The sequence below is a fragment of the Zalophus californianus genome, chromosome 13, assembly GCF_009762305.2.
Source record: "Zalophus californianus isolate mZalCal1 chromosome 13, mZalCal1.pri.v2, whole genome shotgun sequence".
In the NCBI taxonomy this organism is placed as follows: Eukaryota; Metazoa; Chordata; class Mammalia; order Carnivora; family Otariidae; genus Zalophus; species Zalophus californianus.
Window position 1 is genome coordinate 74490199 of NC_045607.1, and position 15677 is coordinate 74505875.

The 15677-nt window shown below is 41.3% G+C and overlaps 1 protein-coding gene across 9 annotated transcripts in view; it reads right to left on the minus strand.

Annotated features, from left to right (window-relative positions):
- The window catches only part of TLE4 (TLE family member 4, transcriptional corepressor), a 142057-nt gene that overhangs the window by 106838 nt on the left and 19542 nt on the right, over window positions 1-15677 (minus strand). The gene's annotated exons all lie outside the window — the stretch shown is intronic.

The following is a 15677-nucleotide window of genomic DNA, read 5'->3' on the forward strand; positions in this document are numbered from 1 at the left end:
AGGTAGACCATGGTAAAAATTTCCCTATAGTTAACAGAAAGGGATTTGTATATACATATGGAAACTAACCTTCGGAACATTACTTATTCTTGAACTAGAGATCTGCCAAGTCCTAGCAACATCAGATGATAGTTTATTCTCTAATAATTTTTGTAAGTATAGAAATTTTCTATCAATAGGATGCTATAGTGAGTTAAAGAAAGAAAAAAAGAAATGCCACCACTAAATTTTCTTTAAAAATCTACCCAGAGCTTCACAGATGTTCATCTTAATTTGTATTATCAGATGGCTCCTTATATACTTCAGGATGGGACACGTAAACACATGGTTTTCCGATACACATAAATGCAAAATATCTTCTATTTTAAATGATGGGGTGGCGTGAAGGACAGGCGAGAAGTGTCGAGAGGCAGAAAATGTAAAGCAATTACTATTCCTGAGACATTCTTAAAATAAATTCCATCCAGGGTCAGTTTCTCATTTTGTAAGAGGACAAAAATGCTCTTTTTCTTGCTAAGTCATTACCAGAATGACAGCGACACTCTCCTTGTGCAATCTAGGTTTCCTTCTTTCATCAGCAACCCTTTTGACTTTGCGGCTATGCAATCTTTTAAATGCCAGCACCTTAAAAACTTTGCCAGCCAAGAGAAAACACAAATTCACCATGAAGGAAGTTTCAAACCTAAGCTTTCCCTCCCAGTCTGCATTCCCAACCAGATGGACAAAAACCCAGCACCAGTAACACAGCAGTGAAGAAGGACCCAACTGTGCTGACCTGATTTAATTTACTGCACTGGCCCCATGGAGCATTTAGCTATCCTTTAAGAATGCTTAAAGCACCATGAAAAGCTGCAGTGGGAATCACCAAATCACCCTCCACCTGGACCGACACAGCACAGTGGTTCTGGGTGAGATTCCAGTGTGAGCCAAGAGAATCGAGTAGCATTCACCAGACGGAGAGCACTGCATCTCAAAGGCATTTGGCTGTTGAGCTTTTTGTAGGGAGAGATGGAGGGGGAGAGAATAAAAGATAATGAGACACTTTGGGGCAGACCAAACTGATGATTCTAATGCTAAGAACCATCTGCCAAGCATATTTTCCTTCATTATGTTGTTTACATAAATAAAATAGTCCCTTGCTAGGAGGGTTTAAAAATGTGTGGGCACATAAGAAAACAGAGTTCTTTAGTTTGCCTACATAATCTAGGCAATAAAAACTACTCTAAGGAAACTTACTCGTCAGGCAAAATAAAGGCCATGAGGCATTTATTTGGCCTTCTTCAATTTTGGGCCTACGCTATTTTAAGTCTGAGCAACTGGAGAAAAAAAAAATCTGCATTTTTCTTAAAAATAAATGTAGAGAAGATTTATTTTATTCATGTATATTAACACACATAACAGAAAAAAAGGGGAGGATCCTGCAAACTTTTTCTTTATAGGTCTCCCTTTGCTTGAAAGACTTCTTAATTTCTTTAAGTTGTCATGCCAATGGATTTTTCATGGTCAGGCTAATTGGCGGCAGGGGGGTGGGATGTGTGTGTGATTTCATAAAATTAAGCAGGTCATTCCTCACTTTGAAAGCTCAAGTTGCCTCGGAAACACTTCTGCTTCCATGGTCAACTAATTTTGCCTCTTTTGTCCCACAGGACCCAGCGTTAGGGAGGCATCATTTATTTACGGGCCTTTCCACTGGGCTTCAGTGATCAGCCAATAATACTGTGGACACACACTTCTAATGGCCTATGTTTTGAAACTGAGTCTAATCTAATGGCGTGGGGCCCAAACTCCTTTTCCAGCACAGCCATTAAAGGATGTAGGTTATTGCTGTTGTCACCATTGATATTTGTCATTGTAATGTAATTAGGGCCCTAAAATGATGCATTACAGCCCTTGGCACAGCTTCTATTAAAATCTTTTCTTCTGCTCACTGAACTGCGACCTGCTTTCTGATGAATAACAGACAGACAGCTTTAGGGTAAGGAGCAGATTCATCAAAGAAGTATTTTTCAGTTTTGGGGAAAGAGAGGGGGGAAAAAAGGCAACCTAGGAGGAAAAGCACTAGGGGAGGAAACGCCACAATACACATTTGAATTTCATCTGACCACTTGAAATTCTGATTGCATCTGATGAATCTTGCTTAGACAATATATTCCCAGTCTTTGAATCACATGGTTAATCAGGGCTCTAATCTGCTATCCATCAGCCTATGCCAGCGCTGTAGCTTCCATACAAATTGATAGGTGATGTGGCTCATGCATCCCTGAGCAAGTACATTCACAGATAGCCCATTTAAACAGGCCAAGATTCCAAACTACTGCTGTTAGGGCTGCTGCATGTTATTGTGGTATTCCAGGCTTTACAGACACTGCTAGACTATTGGCTTTAGATGCCCGCGATATTCCAAAATAGCATTAACGGCCCCAATAAAAGGACAATTGTTTATGCCAAAACATAACAAAATAATTTGTTTTTACAGTCACAGTTTGTCGAATCCATTAACAATTTTTGATATTTTGATTATGTCTTCCTCTACCCACCAAGACAGTCATTTAAAAGTAAGTTTCACACTATTTTCCTACCCTCGTTTCACTACCATTCTATTTCCTCCTCCTGTAATTTCCTACCTTTATGCCAACCTCCGGTAAAAAGAACCAATAAATGACCATCCCTACACACACACACACACACACACACACACACACACACACACACACACCCCAAATTGGGCAAAATATTTTAGAAAAAGGCATTCTATGAAAACACCTTGGCTGTGCACTCAACACTTGACACATGAATGCTGACAGGCTAACACCTCCAAAATGGAGATGGCCAGTGGCCTAGTGGCATGATCAATTGGTAAAGAAACAGAAAAACATAAGGAAGAAGCTTTCATCGCTTTTATTCTTCATACTCCAACTCAAGAACTGTTGGAAAATGCTTAAACTACCTTGCCATCATGGGAAAGCAACATCATGCACTGAAAAGAATGCCACAATTCAATCATTAGATTAAAAAAGTAACAAATACTGAAGAACACAGTATCAAATATATATTTTCCTTATCACTTATAACAAATTACATTAGTCATTTAAGTAAGACAAAAAACTGGTTAAGCCTACCCTTGAATTAAATTACATCCCCTCAAATAGTTGTAATATAATAAAAATCTAATTTTTATTTAGATTATTTCCGCCTATGTGATTTCCTTAAAAAATTAAACAAATTTTATTTTTATGACATAATAAACTTGAGAGTAATAGAGGTAACTTTATTTTAGTAATCAAAGAGATGTATCAAAAGCAATTATTGGTTTAAAAAATATCTCTTGGAGTTTTAGTCTCTCATCAAAATAGGAGCAACACTACTGCACAGTATTGTTGAAATAAAAGAGAAAAACAAAACATTATTAGGAAACCCTTTTAGGAGCCAACCAGAAAACAACAAAACACAATATAGTTTCAGAAAAAAAATTCTTGAAGAATAACATTTCACAATTAATTTGCTTTCTATAGCAGTTTCTTTGCCAAAAACGTTAAGAGAAACTCTACCTTATTAAGCATTTATCAAGAACATACATTCACCAATTATATAAAACACTTCAAAAAAGTGAAGAGAAATTTCTTCTTAGTCTATCTGAAATCCTTCTTGGAGTAAGTACAAATAAATCCTGCAACCCTCTCCTTCACCCTTCTTTTACCTCTACACAACCAAAAACTGTAATTTTTTATTTCAATCAGAAAATAAATTATCTTTATTTGTTCATTGATTGTTCCAAATTTTCTCAGAAATGGCCTAACTTCTGGAACTGATCCTGCTTGCCCCTAGATTAAAAAGTCAGAGGACTAATGAGAAATTCTTTCCAACTTAGTAAAAATCCAGGCTAAACCTAATGAAAAATACTCAAGTAGTACTATTTCTCAAAACTGACAACTCAAGGGCGCCTGGGTGGCTCAGTCGTTAAGCGTCTGCCTTCAGCTCAGGTCATGATCCCAAGGTCCTGGGATCCAGCCCCGCATGGGTCTCCCTGCTCGGCAGGAGGCCTGCTTCTCCCTCTCCCACACCCCCTGCTTGTGTTCCCTCTCTCGCTGTGTTGCTCTCTGTCAAATAAATAAATAAAATCTTTAAAAAAGGGCGCCTCGGTGGCTCAGATGGTTAAGTGACTGCCTTCGGCTCAGGTCATGATCCTGGAGTTCCGGGATCGAGTCCCACATCGGAGCAGGGAGCCTGCTTCTCCCTCTGACCCTCTTCCCTCTCGTGCTCTCTATCTCTCATTCTCTCTCTCTCTCTAATAAATAAATAAAATCTTTAAAAAAAAAAATCTTTAAAAAAAATGACAACTCGGGTTTTTACCTTATCAAAATTCAACTTTACAAAAGAGATAAGAATATACAATGGATAAAACTAATTTTTGTATTAAAAAAAGCCAAACTGGAATTAAGGTATAGAGATTTAGACCAAAGGTACTGTCAGCACTGCCGGCAAGCTGGTAAACCAGATGCCTATGTTTAATTTTAGTTCAGGTACTTATTTGTACAAAATATTTTATGTTGCTTAATAAAGCAATAAATGGAGTGATAACATTGTGAGAATCAATTTGATAAAACACTTATCAGTTTCCATAAAGGACTGATTCAAACTACTAAGACTTTTTTTTTTTTTTGCAAGTATTAAGACTTTTAAAAGCTCTCATCATCCCACTTCCTCTAATAAGAAAGAGGTACTATCTAGGAGTACTCAATTAATCTTACCTTGAACGATATGAAAGTGTCAATATTCAACCAATTTTTAGTCACCACCCAACCCCCCCCACCCCCTCCGGGGAGTTGAACTAAAGGAATGATTCTACTGACAGTAATACCTCAAAGCGATGTCAATCTGCTTTGCTTCTGAACTCATATCTATGCTAATTTACTGAGTGTAAAGTATGCTATTAAGTACCCAGTATGTAGTTCAGTTCATTGCATACGCTGAAATACACTGTTTGTCCTAACAAGATATACGGGTGCTACTGTTTGTGATGCTAGCCCAAGAGTACACAGGGCAACGCCCCTCCTGAAGAGTATCACAGTATACCTACATTTCGTGAAACTATTCTGATCCGTCCCCAAGGAAAAGCTGCATTTTACTGAAGCATTTTTGCCATGATTAGAAAAAAGTGCCCTTTCCTCTCATCTCTTGAGCTTTCTATAAGGTCTTTAAGGGAAAAGGGAAATCCCAGATAGATGCCTATTATCCTTACTACACCTTCTGGGCTCTGGTTATTGTGTTTAAATACAGCTCCAAATGTTTGAGAGTGATACATTATCAAGGTTAAGAATGACGACCACTGTGCCAGACATCCAATTACTCCTACAAGGTCAAATCATTTCGGTTCTCAAGTCTGAAAAACACTGTAACTAATTTTATCATGACTATATTCAGCTCCACCAGAGGGGAGTGGCAGGGAAAAAAGAAGGGAGGGAAAAGTGGGACGTCAGGAGTCGGAAAAGAAAATGACTTTCTCTGGTGAGCCTGACTTCAGCCTTCAAGGAACAAGGTGGAGCTGGTCCTCTGACCGGATTACTCTGAGTCCTAAGACACCCATGCAAATGTTCATTCCTTCGGGCCCAGTGTGTCACAGCAAGGCCTGCTAGCTACTGTCTGATTTCTCTTCTTTTCTCTCTCCCGGTCTCTGCATCCATCAATCAATCTCTCGAGCTGTTTTCACCTTACTCTTTCCTACTGACGTAAGTGTACAGGTGCCTTGGGATGCTGATTTACAATTAAGCATTATCACACTTAGCAAGAGTAGAGGGAGCAAAAATATTCCTTGTACCCACAGCAGGTGAAGATCATCTACCTTAATTTTTCCCAACATGATCTATGTGATCAAACTATATGTGAGAAACACCTAAAGACAGAGGAATTTGGGATATTGGAATAAAACCAGTAAGACCAATAAAAACACTAATGGTCCTTACAACCTCTCAAGGATACCTACCTCCAAGAAAAGCAATAAACCACCTTCTCTACACTGAGAGCCATGCTCTTGTTTTTCAGTCTATCCTCTTACATTAGGCTAAAGACCTCCTTGTCTGTTTTCTTCTTCTCTCCATTTTCTGGAAAACCTACATCTATATCCACATTTCCTTTTCTCTCGTCCTGTCAATTCTAGCAAGGCCTCTATTGGTTTCCCCTTCCCCCTCACAATCACATAAAATTTCAAGTCTTTGAAGTCATCACTGTCAAGATACCCTTCCAGCCCCTTAGACTACTTTCTCACTTAAATAAATAGCCAGTTCCTATCAAAACCAAAGTTGTGCCCCTCTGCTTGAACTCACGCTGCTCTGCCAAACACTCCCAGGATCCAGGCAGAGCAGGCAAGTGAATCTGTGGGCCCCCACCTGGCCTCGAGCGGAAAAGGGAAAATCATCCGAAAAACGGGGGTGAATAAAGCATGCAAGGATGAGGGAGAGGTCCCTGTGCCTGATCTTCCCAAGGCTCGCTGCCTACTCACCTCTTCAGTCTCAGCCCATGGGCACATCACACATCTCCACTCCCCATCCTCTGACCCCTCCCAGTCATTCTCGGGCCCAGTACAGTCCCTTCTCCACGGCGTGATCTTCTGAAAGCATCTCACATGTTTTTGTTTACGTGAACAGAGAGTAGTGCTTCTCAAATTTTAATGTGTATACAAATAATCACCCAGGAATCTTGTTAAAATCTCTGCCTGAAGTGGGGCCCGACAGTCTATGCTTCTAACAAATTCCAAAGTGACACGGACACCGCGGGTATACAGAGAGCACCCTGAGTAGCAAGGTTCTACAGAATGCAGGCTCAGTGAAGGCAGAGATCTCGGTCTACTGCCCCCCTCTGTGGTAAGTAGAAGACACCCAAAAATATCTGTTGAATGAACAGAAGCAACCGCAGTTCAGTTAGGTGGTAGGAATCTCCTAAAATCTTTTACAAGCACCCTAAAATTGTTTGGGAATAGTTAAGAGCACTTCACTCATAAAGGAATATCCACCTGGAAGACCTGCTTGTTCTCTGGTTTGGTTTGTTTACCTTCCCAACACACATCTTTTCTGGCATTTAGGATGCCATGCTGCTCCAAAAGAATAATAAGTAATCACAGTGGGCAACAAAAGGGAATGCAAATTCACTCTGGACAATTCCTGACTGCTAAGTAAATGACTACAACTTCCATTCTGAAACCTTGGCAGGACATGTGTTTTAAAAGGTATTTTAAGAAATATGATAAAAGGAGATGCCACTCAGCCTCCTTCCTGAGATTACTCACACCAGACTGCTAATCACCTCACCCACAAGAACTGGGGTATTTGTTAGAGAGCACAATGGGGGAGTGCCTCATATGCTGAGTCAAGAGAAATCTCCACAAGGGTATCTCCAGAGTAAAGCCGGGAGATAACCTGAACAGCCCAAGGAAGGGCCGGGCCCGAGCTATGCACTGGCATCCATGCTAGCACAGGAAGTAAAAAGAGCAGTTCCTGGTAATTCGAGGCATAGCAGGTCACACTCAAACTATCACACATGCAGGGCAGTTCACACATGCCAACCCCACTCAGAATGTGGTCAGAGCCTGGCTTCGGGAGCCATAAACACAGCGGCAGCAAGAGGACTCGTACAGAGAACACAACCTTGGATTCCCTGCCAAACAAAGGTCAGAAATTGCTGGGACCCATGCATAGATTCAAATATGCAAATCCCCTCCCTACCATCCCTGACAAACCTGCTTGAATACCCTCACTATAAGGGGATGGTTTTCCATAGAATGTACTAATTCCTGATGGGTTTTGTGTGCTTTTGTCCTCGGTGCAGTGTATCTCACACAAAAGTCCACCATCACTCAATGAATGATTCCTCACCCAAACTCTCTGACTCACACAGGTGTGACTCCCACAGGCCGAGAGAAGCCACCTGTGACAGGCTGGTTAAAAAATTTAAAAAGAAAAAAGAAGTCCCATACCACAGACTGAGGCCTCTCTATAATCAAAAAAATAGCATTATCTCTATAGTCAGGCTCATATCTACTTTTTCTCTCTCTCTCTCTTTTTTTTAAGTACTTTACCAGATAGGTTGAGCAAATTAAAAGTATAAGAAACTACTACCATCCCCTTTTGTTCCTGTATTTCTAGCTACTGTTCAAATGTATTTCAAGCTGCTTTTAATTATACTGTGCAGGCAGTTTAAATATTTAAACGTGTACCTTAGAAAAAGCCAAACCACAAATGTATGGCTGCCTTTCTGTCCATTCAACAAATATTTATTAAGCACCTACTATTTGCCAGGCCTACTTTAGGTGCTGAGACACAGGGGCGAACAAGACAGAAGTCCCTGCTGTCATGGAGTGCACCTTGTCCGGGAGGGAGCCAGAAGCGGACAGACGGGTAGACGAAGAGGAATTTCAGATCCGGGAAGTGCTGAAGAAGGTACAATGGGGGTTCTGAGAGAGAAGCCTGGGGCAGGGCATGGGTCTGATTTGGATGAGATGAATAACGGCACATAAAGAACTGACTTAAAAGCTGAGATACCGCTGGAAGCAGCATCGCCCAGAGCAGCTTCTACACAGCGTCTTGCCGATGTCGTTAACAGGTACCATACACCCTGACCAGATGACCTCACCGGGCTTAAACAGAGTTAAACAGGTTCCCTTCCTTTGCACACCTCTGACCTCCCATTCGATAGCGCTAGTTACAAATATTTGGAAAGGAGCGCAGGAAAAGCGGTACCAATTAAACTTGACTGCAGAACCCTTTCTTCTCAAAGCTCTTAGAGCAGATCACACTTTGTGGGCAACTCTGAGCTGGTCAAAGGTTTCCAGGCCTGGCTTTACACCAGCATCACCCGTGGATCTTTCACAAACACCAACGCCCAGGCCTCACCACAGACCAATGAACTCACGCTCTTGGAGGGCAGAACCCATGCTTCAGTGCATTATTTTAAAGCTCCCCAGGTGAGTCTAATGGCAGAATTGAAAACCATTAAGCTAGAGCACAGGACGTGTGCAATAAAAAAGGAGTGGAAAATAAGGACAGAAAGGGCTCACAGGGTCAGCCTGTGGAAGGTCCTGAATGCCACACTAAAGAGCCTGAACTTTATTTGCAAGGCAGCAAGGACCTATCAAGGACAATTCCTGGGAAAGCTATGATAAATACCAGACAGGAGGTCAAGACAGTCCAGTGCATTTCAGCCCTCCACCCCCTTCTTGTCAGTGATTATATTTGAATGGCGGTGGAAGAGATTTATAACCACAAAACATACCACAAAAGGAAAGATGGAGGATGAAAGATAACTTCAGAATAGGAATATGAAATCCCATAGCACCACAAACTTAGGAAATTCAACAAGATGTTTTCAGATTCACTCCTACTCTAAGCTAGCAGCTATGGTGGGAATGGCAGTGAATGCCGACTTGATCTGGACTCTGAAGTGTTTATAATCTAGTACAGTCAAAGACCAAATGCAAATAAACACAGTAACAGACAGCATATGGTGCCTAGGTGGTGCACAGAAGAGCCCTAGAAATGAGGGTGAAGGTGGACAAAACCCCTTCTGGCTGAAGTCTTCACAGAGGCTTTGGAGAGAAAGCTACATGTGAGGCCATATTAATTCCACAGTTTCCAATAATGGTCTACTCTCCTGCTAGGCACTGTGTCATAGTCTGAGAAACAGAGCAGCTGAAGAAGACAGGATTTATAGAGCCCATAATCTAGCAAATGAAACAGACACTGAAAAAATACAAAATGCACAGTATTTAAAAATGCTTAACAGAGGACTCTGGTTCCCTGAGTAACTGAGGGTGAAGTGAGTCTTAGAGACAAAGGAGAGAGGGGCAGGGAAAAGGGCAAGAACATTCCAAAAAGGATCAGCCTGCTGCACCAATGTGGGACATTCATATTCAACAAACAGGACAAGTGAAAGAAAGGGGGCAGTAGCAGCACCAGATGTGGCTGACGAAGCAGATCCACAACAGCCCAGGGTACTGGTATTATCTTCCCCCAGGCTGGACCATCCTGAAAGTCATCTTAAATATATAAGGCAGCTAAATGTGCCAATCATGGTTATGTGCATCATCGTCATCCTAACGTTCAAGGAGTTTCCCCCCGCACCAGATATTTCACTTCAATGCAGAACAACTGAAGAGAATTACTCTGTCCTCATTATACAGATAGAGCCAAAGAAGAACCTGGGTAAGTAATTCACCATGCTCAGATGGCTGGAGAGAAGTAAACAGATGCAGGAGTAACTGGGAGTGGATTCCGAGAGACCAGATGACTGACTGGGTGTGGCGAATGAGCAAGAAGGAAAGGCAATCATCACCTGCCCCCAGGTTTCTGGCTTGGGAAACTGGGTGGATGGTTCTGGCATTTCCTGAAATAGAGATCACTGGACCACAAACAAGCAGGCTGGTGGGGGATGATGTCATCTGGGGACACTGAGACTTTAAGTACTTTTGAGACACTGAATGGAAATGAGGACTTGGTTCCATACGAGGCTCTCAGAGGAGAGATGCAGGCTGTAGAAAAAATTTGGGATCCATCTATTAAGAAGAGTGCACAAGGTCACCAAGGTAAAGGGTAAAATGAGCAGAGAAGAGGAAGAGAGCCATGATGGGAATTCTGGCTGGATTTCCAGGAGTGGAGAAGGGCCCCTAAAGAATGACCCAATATGGACAGATACCGAAGTGTTCCCTGTGTTCCCCTAAGCCCACGTAAGGCTTGGTGATGGAGGGGGCAAGCAAAGGAGACACACTGCACAGGGAAAACTAGCAGCACGTTGTGACCTCCCTAAGATCTGGAAAATTAGAAGGAATCCATGATCCCAACATGTAAAGCCTGGGTATGGTGTTACCAATCATTAGGACTGGGAAGTCACAGGGTTAGTTTCAAGGTGTGTTGTGGGGGGGGGGGGGGCAGTTATGTAAGGCAAAGGGAAAAAGCTGAACTCAGATGATGAAACATTCTGGAAAGCACACCAGATACTGTGAATGATACAACTGTGGAGTGTCAACTCCCAGGATGACTCTAATTACTAGTCCAGCTAAACCATGACTTTCAGCAAACCCCTAAGTGATTTGGGACTCCCATTTCTACACCCATGAAATGGGAAGAATATTAGCTGCCCCATATCTGCTTGGCAGAAATATTTATGAGGATACACTTATGAATAAAATCCCTTAAGGTAAGTAGTTCTGTTCTAAGACAGAACTGAGATTAGATAGTGCTACAAATTGAGTAGCTGTATTGTTAGGTATTGATTCAAGCTTAGGCTCTTCCTGTCTCTCAATTAAGAATACATCCCTCACTAATTTATACTACACCAGGCAAGGGCTGCAGATCTAAAGGGAATGGGGGGGTGGGGGGATGGGGCAGACTCACTGGCACAGTGATAACAGAGGACAGTGCTTCCCGACTGATTGGGAAGAGTGAGGTCACAAGCCCAGCCCCAGAAAATCTGCTGTTTCTCCACTTTCTTGCACTATGACCCAGAAAAGACATTCTAGTATTTATGTTTTGCTACTGGCAAAGGATCTCTCTTCTTATTTTCTTGGTAAACAGATACTTGCCCTGGATGCAGTAAATTTTACATATAGTAGTAAAGAGTAAAGAATAGCAGGCTGAGGGGAGAGAAGGAGAGGTAGAGGGGAAGTCAGGCTTAATTTCAAAGCTTCTTGTAATTTAAGACTACAGAAAACAGTTATATGAGATTTATAGAAATGTGTTCTTTCCATTAGAGGTAGATGATGAAAAGGAAAAACAAAAACTCTAAGACAAGTTATTAAGAATTCAGAAGTACTCAAGAAGAATTTAAACGAGTTTTGCATTAACCAACGCACAAACTGCAGTGACTCTGAACAGCTTCCCACTTGAGATAACTATTTTGCACATGTCCCTACCACCTTTAACTTGATTTTACTTTTAACATAACTTGCCTCTATATTTACTTTTTTATCTTTCAGGTTACACCTTCCTTTACTTCATGAACTTCTATTTGTCTATTCCTAACTAATAAAACAACCCTGATAAACCCTCTGATTACATATTCTAAAGCAGTGCTACAGAAGAGCAGGCAATCCTCAAATTGTTATCCATCAGCAAAAAGACAGAGGTCTTGTGCCAGAATTAAATCAACTACTATTCAGTTCAGCTAGGTGGGGTTTTTTTGTTCTTTGGTTTTGTTTTTTAACAACCAAGACATGTGCAATGAAGAAAGCGGTGTGTTGATTTACAGTCTGGTAGAAGCTCCTTATTGTTAACGCCCACCTATAGCACACTGTTCGTGCAGACCTGCTCCAGTCCGCAGACCACACTGAGTAACACTACTCTAAAGCAACACTCCCACACTGCAAACTGTAATTTCTTATTGCCTGGGACTTTGGAAAAGGTGGTAAGTATATTCCTTCAAGGCAACAAAATTCTCTAACACAGCCCTAATAAATGGAGCATTCTCTGATCCCTGCCTGGTTTACATGGAGAAGCTAAGTGGCCACAGTTATACTTAACTGCTTAAGGGCAGCTGATGGCCTAAAAATCCGTTCTGCAGACACCCCAGACCTCAGCGGGGCCATCCCGCTAGATCCCGCTGCCTGCTGGTCTGATGCCATGCTACAGCAAACAAGAGGAAAGGACTACAATTATGAACAGTACTTCTTTATTTCTAAATGACAGGGTTAAAGAAGAGCATGGCCAATGTTACCGCTCAAGGATGTTTGTGCTTCTTCCACAACAAGATACACCTTAAAATTGGGGAGTTTTGCTTGCTTAAAATTAGGTTGAATAAATTTTCTGCAGAGAATGTGCTCACATGAGAAATCAAGTTAAGACAAAATGTACTACTTCATGGTTTTCTTTTCCCCATTTACCTAAAATACTGCTCAGAAATTAGAGGTCAATATGGGCAGGGTAGCCACTGGAGGATAAGAAAGGAGACAGAATTTGAAAGTGTAAGCACCTTTTAGAGTGGGGTCCCAGTGAGCAGAGGAGGGAAGACTGGAAAGTGCCCCCCTTCTCTGTAACAAAGTACCAAGCCCACTAGCCACCAGTTGGCATGCAGTCAGGCTGCCTGAAGCAAGGTACTATTAAAACTACTTCACTCTGCTGAACTGTTCCAGAAATGCAGGTCTGGAATCTAAACAATGAAAGGTTATGCAGATACCACACTACCTATCAATCCTGACATCTTAAATCAGGGGTGTCAGTCAAGCAGCACACGGACCTCCCCCATGTACTATATAAACTGCATCATGGAAATAAGTAATGACTAAGAAATGGGAGAAATTTTAGAGATTTTATGGCTCCTTGCTACTCAACTTGTGGTCAGGAGACCAGCAGCATCAGCATCACCTGGGCATTAGATAGCAGGCACCACTCCAACCCCGCTGAAATAGAATCTGATTTTAACAGGATCTCCAGTGATTTGTACGCACACTAAAGTTTGAGAAGCACTGCTTTAAGTCACTGGTTCTCAAGCCCGCTGCACATTAGAATCACCCTGGAGCATTTAGAAAAATGCTGATGCCCAAGTCCCAGGTTCTGGGGCCTGTGAACCAGCATTTTATAAAACATATTGATCAGGTCCTATCCCCTCGTTTTCTAGATATGCATGAGAACTGAAATTCAGGGAAGTTAAATAATTTACCAAGATCACAGGGAGTTACTGGCTAAATTAAGAGCAGATCCTAAAAAAATATTTAGGATTGTGTTGCCCACAAAAAAGATAAAGAAACCATAAAGTTACCAACAAATCAAAATTAATTTTAAAGGTCTAAGGTTTCATTTTACTACACATACACTTTCTGTACTTTTGTACTTTTAAAAGAAATAAAACACACACATGTCTATTTTATGTATTACCCTTTGAACCTTGACCAGTACTTTTGATGAGGGGTAGGCAGACATAATTTTCCATCAGCCAACAGCACAACTGCTGGAGAGAGTGAGGCCTCAGCCTTGGGCCTCTGCCTAGGTCAGCAGTTAGCTCAGAGTCGAAGTATCGTGGGTGATTCTTCTTTCTAAAAGTTCTTTAATGTGAATATATTACCTTTTTATCAAAAAAGCAAAGCACTTCAAAACCACCTTTTAAAGATCACAGTTTAACTTATATTGAAAAGTCCAAAAACAAGGACAATCACTGTGGTCCGATTATAGAAGTTTCCAAAAGCACAGAACTGGCACTGAGCACATCTGAGACAAGAAACTTTTGCCACAACTGCTGAGACCTTTCTGCTGGCTGATGATTATGTCATTACATTTAAATCACCCATAAATTAGCACTAGATACGTGGAGGTGCGGTGGGAGGTGTGGGTGGAGTGAAGGAAATGAAAAGCTGTGGTCAGACTTGAAAAAAAAATACCCCAGAAAGCAACGTATGTTTCTGACAGTTGAAAACAAACTGCATGACAGACAGCAAAACCACATTTCCGCATGTGTTGTTTTTTTTTTTTTTTTTTGGAATGGATCTGTGGTTTTATGCAACCAAGCAATATTCTGGTTTACCAAAATGTACCCTATGGCCTTTTTAATTTCATGTTTACTTAACTTTCCTTACTATCATTGCTTTTCTCATTCCACTACAGCAGTTTAAGACAAGTGTCTAAAGGGGGGAAAGTTTAAAATATAGAATATGCCACATTAGGGAAAAAAAAGAAGAAAATTAACTGCATACATAATTTGCACTGACTGAAGCATCCACTGTAATTTCAGTATTTAGCTCCTACATAATGAACAATGGGGATAATTATTTCTTTGGAAATATTGTAGTTTCTCAAAACAATTATAGACTGAGACTCATAGTTTACACAAAATTTCTCAACACAAAAAGGAGATGGAATTACTGACCTACCCAAAGTCGTTGACCAAATGATATAAAAATTAAAAAGAAAAAAAAGAATGACTGGAGCAGTTTCCATAGCTGATGAATAATTTAGAGGATTCTGTACCTATTTTTAATGTTTAAAAAATTTAAAAAGGAAAAAGTCAAAAATCAGATAATTTGCAAACTCCCACTATTATATCTGTAGAAAGATAATGGCAGTAATCAAGCAAAAATGATGAAGAGAAACACTCTCTCCCATAGGCTAACACAAAGGCCACACACCTTCTTTAATACGGTAAGTTCCTAAATCCACTGTCTGCAAAGAGCTGCCTGCCAAGTCCATCCTGGCCTGGGTATAGAATAAAGGCACAAATACAGGTCTTATGTAAAAGAATCCTTGAGGTTCTTGGCAGGAGTATAGATTTGGCAGGAGATAAAGGGAAGATGCGGATATGAAGGCATGAAGGAAAGAGAAGCAACAAATGCACTTTTCTTTCCTCCCCTTCTTCTATCACTCCCTCCTCCCCAGGCACCTCATGCCCAGCATAATCAAGAGCAAGTTCCCCCCCTTCCAAGGTTTCCTTTTCTGTCAGTGGTACCAGGATTCTGTCAGGCTGCAGGGGTCAATGTCTTAGGAACTCTCTCCTATGCATTTACACACCCCTCATCCAATGAACTGCTGGGTCACTTGAGTTCCTTCTTGCGAGTCCCACATCCCTCCTCAACCCTGTCCCTCTCCAGTCCTGCCCCTCTCCACTCAAATCATTTCGGCCAGCATTCACTGAATATCTGCTATCAGGGCCCATGCTAGCTGCTGAGAGTAAGGCAATTAGCAAAACAGACATGTCCTTGCCCTACCATC